Genomic DNA, 15,913 nt, shown 5'->3' on the forward strand with positions numbered 1-15,913 from the left:
GGCTCTCCATCTTGATCAACATGTCTGTCCTTCTCACAGGAGAGGTGAGCTTCATCAAAGATCACATATATGCTTTCTTTGACACATTGAGTCCTTTTGTTGTAAACCTTGTAAGCTCTGCTTTGAGATGAGTATCCCAGAAAAATTCCTTCATCACTTTTGGCATCGAACTTCCCAAGTGCTTCCTTTTCGTTGCTATGAACAAAGCATTTACACCCAAAAGTTCTTAGATGTGTCAGGTTGGGCTTCCTTCCATTTAGCAATTCATATGGAGTTTTGTTTAGAAGGGACCTGATCATGCACCAATTTACCAAGTAGCATGTAGTATTGACAGCTTCTGCCCAGAAATACTTTGCGATCCCACTGTCAATTAGCATTGTTCTTGCCATATCTTCAAGAGTTCTATTCTTCCTCTCCACAATACCATTTTGTTGAGGTGTTCTTGGAGCTGAAAAATTATGAATGATGCCATTTTCAGTGCAAAACTCATCGAATTTGACATTGTCAAACTCTATCCCATGATCAGGCCTAATGCAGGCTACTTTATTACCCATCTTCAATTGGATCTTTTCGACAAAAGCAACAAACACTTCAAAGGTTTCATCCTTGGTCCTGAGAAACAAAGTCTAGCTGAATCTGGAATAGTCATCAACTATCACAAAGATATACTTCTTTCCTCCTCTACTTGGCCCCCTCATAGGTCCACATAGATCCATATGAAGGAGATCAAGTGGCCTTGCAGTGCTGACTTCCTTTTTGGGCTTGAATGAGGATCTGACTTGCTTCCCTTTTACACATGCATCACACACTTTGTGATCCTTGAAGCATGACTTGGGCAGACCACAAACCAGGTCCTTCCTGACTAATTTTCTTAACAATGTGTATGCCATAAGTCAGTATCATCATCAACAACGCTTAAGCAACTTAGATCACCATTCTTCAGCGACTCAAAATCAGCTACATAGATATTCTTGTATCTTATTGTCACTAGCACCACCTCACTAATTACTAGATTTGTGACTGTACAGGTTTTTGACATAAATTCCACCTTATTTCCCTTGTCACAGATTTGGGAAACGCTTAGCAAGTCGTACTTCAACCCGTTCATGTAGTACATTTTCGATTAGCAAGCTGTACATTTTTTATTGAGTGAGAAAGAGAATTCCCAATCCTTTCGACTCCTAGAATATATCCCTTTTTACCATTTCCAAAAGATACACTCCCTCCTTGCAGGGCCTTAAGTGAAAGGAAACCATAATCCCAACCTCCCGTATGTGCGGTAGAAAATCCGCTTCTACGATATCGCAGGTGCGTGGTCATGTGCCATTTCTGCTCCCAAACTGCTTCTGTGCAACTAGGCTCTCTTATGTGCTCCACATAAGCGCTTTAAGTTCTACATCAACGATTTCTTGCCCCAACCCAACATTTTTGCTTCTGCTCCTCCTTAACCACATTTGCGGATCCGCACCTGCAGACTATTTTCCGTAGGTGCAATGTCACCAGATCCTAGCCCAAACCAGCCATAACCAACATGTTTCCAAATAATCCGGACCATATTCAAAACTCATAACCAACATGTTTCCAAATGATCCGAACCATATCCAAAAATCACTCGAGCCCCTCGGGACCCCGTTCGAACATACCAACAATTCCTAAAACATAACAAGGACATGTTAGAGGCCTCAAATCACACATAACAACATAAAAAAAATCATGAATAACACCTCAAATCAAACTTTAAGAACTTTTAATTTTCAAAACTCGTGCCGACCTATATCAAATAAACCCGAAATGACCTTAAATTTTGCACACAAGTCCCAAGTTATATAACGAAGCTATTCTAATTCCTGGAACCACAACTTTCAAATTGCCAACTTTCGCCAATTAATGTCAAAACCTTCAAGAAACATCCAAATGCAAATCGGCGCATACTTCCAAGTCCAAAATCACCATTTATACCTAACGGAACCATCAAAACTCTGATTCGGGCTCAAATGCATAAAAGTCAAACTTGGTTAACTTTTCTAACTTAAAGCTTCTAACATGAGATTCATTCTTCTAAATTAATTCCAAATCACCTGAAAATAAAAACTGATGATTCAGACAAGTAATAATATATCATATGAAGCTAATAAAGACTTCAAATAGCATAATGAAATGAAAATACTCAAAATGACCGATTAGGTCATTACAAAAACTTATGAACATAACTTGTGACAACTTTCATCGACTTTTATTCCACAACTCGTTTGACTTCAAAACATAACACACGACTATAATACGACAAAAATAACTCATAAAATATCCTTCCTTATCATGTTAAGCACCCTAGTCTCACCCTAAAAGTACATGTTATAGCATTTTAGCTTGTTGACTTTCGACGAAACTTATTTTCTTCAATTTGTTTAGATTCTAAACCTTCCCACTCTTTTGGTACTTGTTGTTTATTGTAATGACCCGGCCGGTTGTTTTAAGAATTTATGCCTCAATCCCCTATTAACTACATCCCCTGTATTTGTTTCTGCTATTGTAAGTTGTCGGGAAGGTTCGATTTGGATTTCAGAGTGTTTTGGGATACTTAGTCCATAAGTGAGAGCTTAAGCTATAGAATTTGGACCGTAGTCGGATCAGTGTAAAGACGGCTTCAAAATGGAATTCTAGTGATCTCGTTAGCTGCGTTGGGTGATTTCGGGCTTGAGGTCATGTTCGGATTGTGTTTTAGAGGTCTGTAGCTTAATTAGGCTTGAAATGCCGAAAGTCGAATTTTTGAAGTTTTTCGGTTTGATAGTGAGATTTTGAATATTGAGGCCGGAATGGAATTCCAGAAGTTGGAATAGGTCCGTTGTGTCATTTGGGACGTGCGTGCAAAATTTTAGGTAATTCGGATGATGTTTGATAGGTTTTTTGATTGAAAGCAGAAATTTGAAGTTTTGGAAATCCTTAGGCTTGGATTGGAGTGTGATTTATGGTTTTAGCATTATTTGATGTGATTCGAGGGTTGGGATAAGTTCGTATGATGTTTTAGTATTAGTTGGCAGGTTTGATTGAGGTCCCGGTGGCCTTGGGTGAGTTTCGGGTGTTTAACGAAAGTTGAATTGGACTTAGGAGAAATATGAAGTTGGCTGAACCTATCATAATCGCACCTGCGTATATTGGACCGCAGGTGCAGCACCGCAGAAGCCATAGGAGGATCACAGGTGCGATTTGAGACATTTTGAGCTTAGGTCGCAAATGCAGCCCATGCACCGCAGAAGCAGCACCGCATCTGAGTAAAGGGGGTCGCAGGTGCAGAATTCTTGGTTTAATGAAAAGTCGCAGGTGCGGTCCCAGAAACGCAGGTACGATTCCACTGGTCAGAAAAAGGGGCAGAATGGAGGGTTAAGTCTCAAAACCTTAGAAATTGATTTGGGAGATCGGGATTGCCGATTTTGGGAGAGAATTTCACCTGGATGTTTTGGGTAAGTAATTCTTACTCGGTTTTGATTAATTTCCATGAATTTATGCTTAAATTCATCCTTTAAATTCGAATTTGGGGTGAAAATGTGGAGAAAATTTTGAAAAGTTTTTAGGCCTAATTTTGGAGTTTTGATCAAGATTATGATGTCGGATTGGAGTAATTTCTGTATATATGAACTCGTGAGAGTGTGAGGATTCCGAATTTGTAAATTTTACCCGATTCCAAGATGTGGTCCTAGGGGGAGGGGGCTCTTGGGGCGATTTTCCTAATTTCGCGTATTAGCTTCGAATTAATTAGTTGAATTAGTTACTTGAAGTTATATTAACATTATGCAATTACTTTGAATAGATTTGGGCCATTTAGAGTCGGATACTCGTGGCAAGAATGTGGTATTGAGCTGGTTCGAGGTAAGTGGCTTGCCTAACCTTGTGTGGGGGAACTCCCCTTAGGATTTGGTATTGTTGATATATGAAATGCCTTGTACGTGAGGTGACAAGTGCGTACATGTGCTAATTGTTGAAAATCCTGTTTTCCTTAAGTAACTATAACTGTGTTTTCTTCCCTGTTATACTACTTACAATTTAAGCCTATTGTTAGCTTAGGAAAGCATGTCTAATTGACTTAATTTCTTTACTTACTCAAACTGCTTTATTTGAATTCTATGTAACATGCTAGGTTAGAAATACCTATTTTATCTTGGTATGGAATTTGGACTGAATTGAATATTCTTCGTGTTGCTGCTGTGTGTTTACTTTGGGACTACGGGGCTATATCCCGGGAGATCCCCCTGCGTATTTACTTTGGGACTACGGATTTGTATTCCGGTAGATCCCCCTGCACATTTATATTAGAACTACGGGACTACATTTACGGACTACAGGACGGTATCTTGGATATTACATTTGGGGACTACAGGACGGTATCCTGGGAGATCCCCGATTGTTATTTCTGTGTTGAGCTGTATTCCTTTTGTGATTATTTTATCTCTGTTGTAGTTGTTGTTACTCTTATTACTCTGTGTTACTTTAATACTGCTTCTTTTACTTATATATTATTGTACTCCCTCCATTTTATATTAGATGAAGTAGTTTGACTCGGCATGGAGTTTAAGAAAAAAGAATAAGACTGTTAAAACTTGTGGTCTTAAAATCTTAAGGGGTAAAAGGTTTGTGGGGCCATGACATTTGTGTGGCTACAAAAGCATCTCATTAAGGGTAAATGAGTAAAATAAAAGAGTTTAAAGTTGAATTATTTCCAAATTTAGAAATTTGTCAATTTTTTTGGAACAGACTAAAAAGGAAAGTATCTCATCTAATATGAAACCGAGGGAGTATATGACAGGTAGGGACCTAACCTTCCTCGTCACTACTCGACCGAGGTTAGGCTTGGCACTTACTGGGTACCACTGTGGTGTACTCATACCCTCTCCTGCACATGTTTTTCGTGTGCAGATCCAGGTACTTCGACTCAGCCCTACTACCCTTGAGGCGGGGCGATTCTCCAGAGACTTCGAGGTATATCTGTCGCATCCACAGACCGAAGAGTCCCTTTTCATTCTCTCTTGTAATGATAGCCCTTCTATCTTTTATTTTGATTTAGACATTCCGGAGTTAGAGCATTTTGTCATATTCGTAGCTTGTGATTAATTGGATTCCGGGTTTTGGGAGTTGTTCGGTTTTGAGATCTTGTATTGTATATGCCGAGCGGCATCTTAGACACTTTTATATTTGTTATCTTCAATTTTTATTTGTTTTTCCGCATTTGTTTCCTTTTTCTGAAATTTGTTAGGCATACCTAATCGTAAGGACTAGGTGCCGTCACGACATGTTCATGGAGGGCGAACTTGGGTCGTGACATTCATGATCTTAAATATTTGTAACCTCCAAGGAAACATGATTAACTTAATTTATATACTTTCAAAGATAATCTCATTTTCGAGCATACATCAGTTGACTTACGACGTACTTTACGTATGAAATCATGTGGTGTAACATCTATTGTCATGGGTCAAATCACGCGGGTAGAACTAGTTTATTTTATATTTAATTATTACATGCTCTTACATGTTTCGTGCCTTTATATATTACATGTTTTACTTGTTCCATGCCTTACTTGTCACATGCTTACTTTCTACATGCATTTAATTAATACATCTCTTACTTATTCCTTTATTTGATATATGCCTTATTGGTATATGCTTTTACTTGCTACATGATTTTACGTGTTCATGCTTGTAATTAATAAATGCCTTTACTAAGACATGCCTATACTTGTTTCATATCATACTTGTTTCATGCCTTATTTTCCTATGCTATGTTGGGATTGCTCGATCATTTGATTTTTTGCGTGTTAATAACATTTTTTGGATACTTAGTGCATTAAATAAGTAAGATTAGCTCTAAAATTTGGTCTTTTCCGTTACTTCTTATTTGTGCCCATTTTTCCTTAGTTAATATTTATTCTCCTCGATAGTTATTATGAATTTCGCTATCGTTGGATGTGTTGTTGGATGATTCTATGTGAATTGATATGTTGGATCGGGTTGCCGCCGCAATAATTATATGATAAGGATCAAGTTGCTCGCCGTAAAAATAGTATAGATAGGATCGGGTTGCCACAAAATAATGTTTGTGTGTTTGTTGGATCGGGTTGTGTGCCAAAACGTATGTTTTATGAAATGTTGGTTTTGTTTGTGATATAGCCTTTCTTTGTAGGTTTTGTGTGTTGATTATGGATATTATTCTTTTCTCGTTGATTTGAGCCACTTCAAAGGGTTTCGGTTGTGCTATTCAAAAAACATGGTTATCACTACTGATATCAATTTTTTTACCGTTTCCTGCCTTTTGTTCCTGCTATTATCACTGTTTCTCTATTGCTATTTCTATTTCCTATTAACTATATAGATTTGTAATGACCCGACCGGTCACTTTGTATATTTGAGCCCCGTTTTCCCTTTTGAAGTTTCCCATATAAGTATTTGTGGTTTTATGACTTTCAGGGATGGTTAGTTCCGTTTCGGGGAGGTTTTGGGTTGAATTGGATCCATTGGTTCTTAGTTTGGAAGCTTAAGTTGGAAATATTGCCTGAGATTTGACTTTTGTGAGAACGACCCCAAAATGGTATTTTGATGGTTCCAATAGGTTTGTAAGGTAATTTTGAACTTATGCGTATGCCCAGAATTTGATTCGGAGGTTTCTAGATTGATTTAGCTTGTTTTGCCAAAAGTTGGCAATTTGAAGGCTTAGAAATTTCCTAAGTTTGACTATAGATTGAATTTATGGTTATCAAGTTCAGATCTTGGTTTCGGAACTTGTAATAGGTCCTTTTTGTCATTTGGAACTTGTCTGCAAAGTTTGATGTCACTCCGAGTTGGTTTGGTGGGAATCATACGCTTGGTTGAGATTTTTGCGATTCTTGAGTTCATTGTAATTTTCATGTTTTTGGTGTCCTATTCGTGATTTCGGATGCTATTTTGGTGTTTTGATCATGCGAGTGAGTTTGCATGATATTTTTTGACTTGTGTGGATGTTTGGCGTGGAGCCCCGGGGGCTCGAGTGTGTTTTAGATTAGTTTTGACTTGTTTTCAGGTTGCTGGAGTGCTAGTGTTGTAATTATCACAATTGCGAAGAAGGTAGGGGGTTCAATTATCACAAATGCGACCATCTGGTCGCTTTTTGTGAAGGGGCCTAACTTTGCAAATGCGAAGTCAGTGTCGCATTTGCGATGGATTTTCCGCATTTGTGAGGGTTCGCACTGGTCGCATTTGCGACATCCGCAGCTGAACAAAAGGTTGGGATTTTGGGACTTGGCTTCATTTATCATATTTTTTAGCACTAGACTCGGTCGGAGGAGATTTTAGAAGTAGATTTTCATACACAACTATTGGGTAAGTTTTGTTGACTCAATTTCATTTATATAACATGATTGTATGTGAAATTTGACATCTAATCTATGGAATATGAAGAAAACTTTGGAAATTTTGATTATTTTTGTAAAATGAAAATTTGAGATTTTAGAGTTGAATTGGATTCGAATTTGAAAACAAAACACATATATAAACTCGTGGAGTTATGGGTAGTCGAGATCTACCCTTCAACTCGGGTTTTGATCGGGTGGGCCCGAGGTTGACTTTTGGAGAATTGTTTAAAGATCTTAACTTTATTAATTGAAATTGGATTTTCTTGCATTGTTTGATATTATTAAGTCATTTTTGGCTAGATTTGAGCCGTGTGGAGGTGAATTTTAAAGGAAAATATATTTTTGAGTGTTTATTTGGCCTAATTGAGGTAAGTATCTTTCCTAACTTTGTGTGGGTGAATTGCCCCATATGATTTGGTCTAATTATATTATTTGTAGTATGTGAAAAGACGTGTACATGATGTGATGAGTGTGTACACGAGCTTATGTGTGGTAATTGTCCAGATAAATATCGTGACAACACCTAGTCTCTATGACTAGGTAAGCCTAACAATTTACAGAAAAAGGGAAAACAACAGATAAAACTAATAAAAACTGCGAAATAAACAAAGTGAAGGTTTAAAATGCCGCTCGACATATACAAATACACACTCTCAACTAAAAAGATCTCCTAAAATCCAGAATCTCATGAAATCACAAGCTATGGAATACTACATAGTGCTCTAACTCCAGAATGTCTAAATCAAAATAAGTACATAAGGGCTATAACTATAAGAGAGAATGGAGAGGGGCTCCTCGGTCTGCGGACGTAGCAGATATACCTCGAAGTCTTTGAAGAATTGCCTTGCCTCAAGGATAGTAGGGCTGAGTCGAAGAACATGGATCTGCACACAAAAAACATGTGCAGGAAAGGGCATGAGTGCACCACAGCGGTACCCAATAAGTGCCAAGCCTAACCTCGGTTGAGTAGTGACGAGGAAGGTCAGGGCCCTACCGGTCACACACACACACACACACAGATACATATACATATATATATATATATAAAAGGAAATGAAACAATAAGAATTAGCACAGGATAATAAGAATGACAACAATACAACAAAGGGAGAGAACAGAGAAAGCATATAACTCGACATAGAGATAACGACCGGGGATCTCTTAGGATACCATCATGTAGTTACCAAATGTAAATATCTAGTGGATCTCCCTGGTGTCGTCCCGTAGTCCAACTCATAGTGCACGAGGATCTACCGAAATCTCGATCCATAGTCCCAAATGTAAATACCTAGTACTGGGAGAATCTACGGGGTGTAGTCCCGTAGTTCCAATATAAATGTACAGGGGGATCTCCCGGAATACAATTCGTAGTCCCAAAGTAAACATGCAGGGGGATTTCCTGGAATATCGTCCCGTAGTCCCAATGTAAACACACAACAACAACACGAAGAATATTCAATTCAGTCCAAATTTCGTACCAAGGTAAAACAAGTAATTCAACCTAGCATGTTGCACAGAATTCAAATAAAGCAATTTGAGCCAGTAAAGCAATTAAGTCAGTTAGACATGCTTCCCTAAGCTAACAGTAGGCTTAAATTGCAAGTAGTATAAACAGGGAAGAAAACACAGTTATAGTTACTTAATAAAAACAAGATTTTCAATAATTAGCACATGTACGCACTTGTCACCTAACGTACAAGGCATTTCATATATCAACAATACCAAATCCTAAGGGGAGTTCCCTCACACAAGGTTAGGCAAGCCACTTACCTCGAACCAGCTCAAAATCAACTCAAAATCATGTTCTTGCCACGAATATCCAACTCCAGGTGGCCCAAATCTAATCAAATTAACTGCATAATGTAAATATAACTACAAGTAACTAATTTGACTAATTAATTCGAAGCTAACACACGAAATTAAGAAAATCGCCGAAAATGTCCCACGGGCCCACGTCTCAGAATCGGGTATAATTTACAAAATTAGAATCCTTACACTCCCACGAGTTCATACATACCAAAATTATTTCAATCCGACATCAAAATCTTGATCAAACCCCCAAAATTAGGTCTAAGAACCTTTCCAAATTTCTCTCTAAATTTTCACCCCAAAATTCGAATTTAAAGGATGAATTTAAGCATAGATTCGTGGAAATTAATCAAAACCGAGTAAGAATTACTTACCCAAAACACCCAGGTGAAAATCTCTCCAAAAATCGCCAATCCCTGAGCTCCCAAGTCAATTTCCAAAGTTTGAGTTCAAACCCTCGATTCTGCCCCTTTTTTGACCAGTGGATCCGCATCTACAACTCTAGGAACCGCACCTGCGGTCTTGCTTCTACAGAGACAAAGCCGCACCTGCGACTTTTCATTAAACCAACAATTCCGCACCTGCGACCTCTTGTACGCAGATGCAGTGTCACTTCCGTGGTGCCTGGGCCGCATCTTTGTCCAATCCCAATTTCACCTCAGACTGCACCTGTGGTCCTCCAAATGCTTTTGCAGTGCTGCACCTGCGGTCCCATTCACGTAGGTGCGGTTATGATAGGTTCAGACAACTTCAGATTTCTCCTAAGTCCAATTCAACTTCCGTTAAGCACCCGAAACTCACCCGAGGCCCCCGGGATCTAAACCAAGCATGCCAACCAGTCCTACAACTTTATACGAACTTATTCCAACCCTCGAATCACATCAAACAACGCTAAAACCACAAATCACTCTCCAATCCAAGACTAAGGATTTCCAAAACTTCAACTTCTACTTTCGATCAGAAAGTCTATCAAAGCTCGTCCGAATGACCTGAAATTTTGCACACATGTCCCAAAATATACAACGGACCTACTCCAACTTCCAGAATTCCATTCCAACCCCGATATCAAAATCTCACTATCGAACTGGAAAACTTCAAAAATTCGACTTTCGGCATTTCAAGCTTAATTAAGGTACGGACCTCCAAACACAATCCGAACACGCCCCTAAGCCCGAAATCACCCAACGGAGCTAACGGAACCAACAAAATTCCATTCCAAGGTTGTCTTCACACTGTTCCAACTACGGTCCAAATTCTAAAGTTTAAACTCTCATTTAGGGGACTAAGTGTCCCAAAACAATCCGAAATCAGAAACGAACCCTTCCGACAACTTACAATAGCAAACACAAATGCGACGAATGCAGTTAATAGGGGATCATGACGTTAATTCTTAAAATGACCGGCCGGGTCGTTACAGACTCCTAGGTTACTAATATGCCTGGAATTGAAGTGGTTGTTATATGGAACACATTTCATTGTTAGGTTGTTCTCCGTTTCACTGTATTGTTGTAATTCTTGTATATATTGTTGTTGAGCCATGGGCTATCTATTGTGAAATTGGTATTGTTGTTTGGGCAATGTTGTGGCATATGTGTACGTGTGGTGCAAGTTGATTGTTGTATTGTGATGGGATGCACATTTGGTGGCATAAAGGTGGTCTGAATTGATGTGCATGCTGTTAGATAAGGGGTTTATTCACGTGTTGCTAGTAAGGGGAAATACATCATGGTAAGGCACATGCGGCCAGATAAAGGGCTTATGCGGGTGAAGCTATTTCCTGGAAATGTTTTAAAATGTGAAGCTCATGCAGCATTACTAATGTTCGGCCAAAAAAACATATATTTAACCATTATTGCCTCACATTATAGCACTTTTTTATCATATTTTGAGTATTAATTATATTATATGATGCTTAATATTATATTTTAAATGTGTAGGAATAAAGCAGTGTGAAGATGAAGAGATTTAGAGCAAAATTGAATAAAACGCGAAAAAAAATAAAGGAAAATAAAATAATTAAATAGAATATAAAAAAATGACACTCTTTGGGTTTTCTCCCCCAAGTTCAAGACAAAGAAATGGAATTCAAAGCAAACAAAAAAAGGCAAAAAAAAAAAACGTACCTGGCAGCGCAAGACAGAACGTGCAAATAGCTACTGCCTTCAGCGCCAGCGCGAGGCGCTAGCCTGGACGCCGGGTGACAGGGATTTTCCTATTTTGTTCGGGATAAGGTTATTTCGGCCCTACACAATACCAACTCGTATAAAAAAGGTTCTAAACCTAATTTGGAGGATATCTAACATACTTTGAAGGAGAATTCACGTGGGGGAACACACACCATGCTTGGAGGAGGCTTTCAACTAGTTTTTCTTCTCCTCTCTTCTTCTAATTTCATAGTTTATTAGTTCTAGAGTTGTGGGGTGTTACATGAACATTGTGGTTTGAAGCTTGAATTGTTCTTATTATTTTATCATATTGGTTTATTCATTCAATCTTGCACTTAATTATTTGATTGCTTGATCACCAATTGAATACTATCTACGAATCTAGGATTGAACTCAGAAGAGAGAATTCTAAATTGCATATAAGATTGAGTAGAGCAAGATATTAACTTTGGGGGGGGGGGATTGTGGTTAGGATAGGAATATACCTAATTGCCTTGCTTGGTTACTATATGTGAATTATAAATGCGTTCTTGTTAATCCTAATTCCATAGGAATATAGGCGTTAGGTTAGCTTGAATAGGCGAGTTGAACTTTGGGAGAAGGCTACGAGCAATATTAACCCCGTCAATAAATAAAATAGATAAATTAATTAGACAGTTTAGGTAGAAAACTCAATCGGATTGTTAGCTAACCCATAACTCCAGAATATTTTCTCCCATTGAATTCGTGTCTAAGTTCTCCAATTTATTTTCTTTGTTTCTTAGTTTACTACTCTAGATTATCTTTAGTTAAAATGTTAATTACTTTAGAATTCGCTTGAATAGATTAATTGTTTGGATTTAATTTAGTTGTTAGTTAATCACAAGTCCCTGTGGGTATGATATCTGGACTTACAATTCTATATTACTTGTCGGCCGCGTCTACTTGCATGTGCGTTTGAGAGCAACAAGTTTTTGGCACCGTTGCCGGGGACTTAGAAATTAACTATTTTACTAGATTAGAGTTTTATTTTTTGTCTATTCAAGTTTTTTTTATTTTTGGCTTAGTTTAGTATTTTACTATCTTGGTTGATATGGCATCTTGGAATGATAATTGGTCGAATATTGGTTATTCTTATTATGACGATTCCTGTCCATATTGTGGAGGATCACACTTGTGGCAAAATTATGAAGCTTAATCTTATCAGTGGAATATTTATAATATGTGTGGTGGTCAAGGTGGTCGTTGGGATGGTTGTTCTAATTCTTATTATCCTTCTCTAAGCCCTTATTGTGATATTTCTAATAATTTTTTTGAGTATGATAGGAGCAATGAAGTGGAGGATGTAGAGCGTGTTGCCTGTAGTATGGACATGATGAGGCAAGTAGCCGAGCAACAAGATGAAAATCAAAAGGCTATACAAAGAATTAGTGTAGCAATCATGAGAATGAAAGCCGAGGCGGACAAAGTGGCTAAAGAAAGCGAGTTCCCACCAGAAGATAATTTTGAAGAAGCAAATAGTGAGCCAATCTTGGCTAGAGGAATAAGTTCAACTGATAAAATCTCATGAGTTTCCTCATGATGGTCTTTCAAATATGACAAAACAACTAATAGAAGGAAGAACTGAGCTCAGGCAAGAAATAGACCAATTTGGCTTAGATATCCATGACCTGCAGGCTAAATTGAATAAAAAGGTTGAGGTGTCGGATACCCTACAACCAATTTTTGTGGATACTGGCTAGCTTGTGGAGCGGAAAGAGGAATTCCAACTATTCGGCCAAAATATTATTAATGATACCAAGGTTGACGAGGTGTGCGAAAGTGAGGATGTTAATAGTGAAGCGATTCTAGAGTTGGAGTGCATTGGACCTCATATTAACCATTTTTTAACATTGTGCTTGGTTGGTGACACGAGAATTGATCCATTCGAGCCCATGGAGGAGTCAATGAATGGGGACCAAAGTGCTTATATTTTGAAATTTGTGATGTCAAGGAGACAAAATGACATCCCTCACTTAAAGGCCAAGAAGTGCAAAATGCGATACCTATTTCTTGGTTCCTTTATTTTTAAATCACCGCCCCATGAACGTGACAAAAAAAATTGATGCAAAGTTGGGAGCGCAATTCATATCCTCAAAATGGAAGGAAAAGTAGTGAATGTTTTGGCGTCGTGCCACGACGTTAAATCAAGCACTTATTGGGAGGCAACCCTATTCTATTTTTTTTGTGTGTTATCGTTGTAGTATTGTTTTTGTATTTTGTAGGAGTATGAGAATAGGAAACAAAGCCATTGGAAGAGTGCAAAAGCGATCTTGATGGTGAAAACTAAGTGTGAGGTGCTCACACAAAGGACCGTACCTGGGAGAAGTCTGAGTATACCGTGAGCTGCTAATGCTTCGACCTTTGGCCTACGAGGGAGTCTCTTTTACTTCTTGTTATTTATAGTGTGCATTGAGGACATTACACAATTTGAAGTGTAGGGTGAGGATATTATTTGGGGGATTTTCTGTTCTATCCTAACTTAATTGTAGTATTCTTTCTTAGTAGTGATTTTTTCCTAAAAAAAAAGAAAAAGAAAAAGAAAAAAAATCAGAAAATTTGGATTTTTCCCGACAATGGATTTTGTGGACAACTTTCTTTAGGGATTAAAGTCCAATAAAAAAAATTCAAAAAGATTTTCTTTTTGTTCTAGTTAGTTTTAGTTAGATAATAATCCCCCCTTGGTTTTTCATTTTGCATTCGTACTTTTCTAGGGGATGTAACTTGAATCGGGTAATTTTATTTTATTTTTAGGATTAGATTTTTTTTAGGAGAAGAAAAAGAGGGAGAAGAAAAACTATATATAGCTTATTTGATACTAGCATATATAGGCCCGAGCTTGGGGAGTACTTTCGTCTAAGTGCTTGAGTAATGAATAAAATAGCAGACTTTCTAACACCTAAGCTCATGGTTGTGACTCTGTATATAGCTTATTTTTATTTTGTCGTTCGCTATGACCCTGTCTATCTTAGCGTAGAATTGATCCATCTTGATAGATACTTGTGCCATGTGGGGTAAGGATTTCTTACATATATTTCATGTTTTGCAACTTAATCTAGAACTTGCCCTGCATGTTATTGAAGCGAAATAAAAGTGTTGCTCTGTTTAGAAGATGATAATAAGCTTTCTTTGATATGTCTTGTGAATTTTAGCCTTTTCAGATATTGTACCACTAGTTAGCACTTTGAGCCTGTAGCCTTTTGTTTGGAAGTCATATTTTTGCCTTGATTCTTTTGTTGAATCCCTAATTTTTGCACCCTTCTTCCTTGAGCACTGTGATGACCCAAAAGGTAATCACTTATTTTAAAAGTAAATTCTACGTTCTGAGGCCTTAAAAACCTCTTTTGGCATCACCTCGATTTGCGTGCACAATCCGAGCACGTAGCCGAAAAGCCATTTTGTGAAAATCTGTGAAAAATGATGAATTTTGCCTTTAAAATGAGTTTGAGTTGACTTCAGTCAATATTTTGGGTAAACAAACCCGGACCCATGATTTGACAATCCCGAAGGTCCATAGGAAAATATGGGACTTGGGCGTATGCCCGGAATCGAATTCCGAGGTCCCAAGCCCGAGAAATGAATTTTTGAAAGAAATTATTTTGCTGAATTGATTATGAAGTAAAGAAAAGAATTTATGTTTGAAACCATTGGTATCGAGCCCGTATTTTGGTTCTGGAGCCTGGTACAGGTCTTATATATGATTTGAGTCGAGCCTATGAAAATTGATAAAAACGGACTTGAAATGGCGTGAATCGGACCTTATTTAAGAAAAATTGGAAAATTTGACGTTAAGAAATTTCATGATTTTGATACTAAATTCATAGTTGTTGATGTTATTTTAGCGATTTGAATGCACGAGCAAGTCTGTATGAAGTTTTTAGGTTGGTGTGCATGTTAGCCTAGCTCGCAAATCCGAAAATTCCATCGCAAATGCGAACAAAGGCATGGGTAGGCCTGATCGCAAATGCGACCATTTGGCTCGCAAATGCGGAAGGCCCCAGTCGCAAATGCGACGCCTGCTTCGCAAATACGAACCCCTCAGAAATAAAGGGTGGTAGCAAATGCGATAAATTTCTTTGCAAATGCGAAGAGTCTCAGAATTCTGAAGGGTTCACAATTGTCGCAATTGCGACATGAGAAACCTATAAATTCATAACTTAGACGCATTTCAACCATTTTTCACTCTTTCAAAAACCAAAACACTCTAGGGCGATTTTTCAGAGGCAATTTCTTCTCCAAATCGATTGTAAGTGATTTCTAACTAGTTTTCTTCAATCTTTAATATCTTTTCACATGATTTCAACTCAAAATCAATGATTTTCATGGGGGAAATTGGGTGTTTTGTGTAGAACCTAGGTTTTTCAAAAAATGGGGTTTTGGACCTCTATTTGAGGTCCGATTTCAAAACAAATTATATATTTGGATTCGTGGGGGAATGGGTAATCGGGTTATGGTTCGAACCTCGGGTTTTGACCATGTGGGCCTGGGGGCGATTTTTGACTTTTTGGATAAAACTTTAGAAAACTCATTTTCATGCATTAGAATT

The sequence above is a fragment of the Nicotiana sylvestris genome, chromosome 4 (genome assembly GCF_000393655.2).
Source record: "Nicotiana sylvestris chromosome 4, ASM39365v2, whole genome shotgun sequence".
Classification (NCBI taxonomy): domain Eukaryota; kingdom Viridiplantae; phylum Streptophyta; class Magnoliopsida; order Solanales; family Solanaceae; genus Nicotiana; species Nicotiana sylvestris.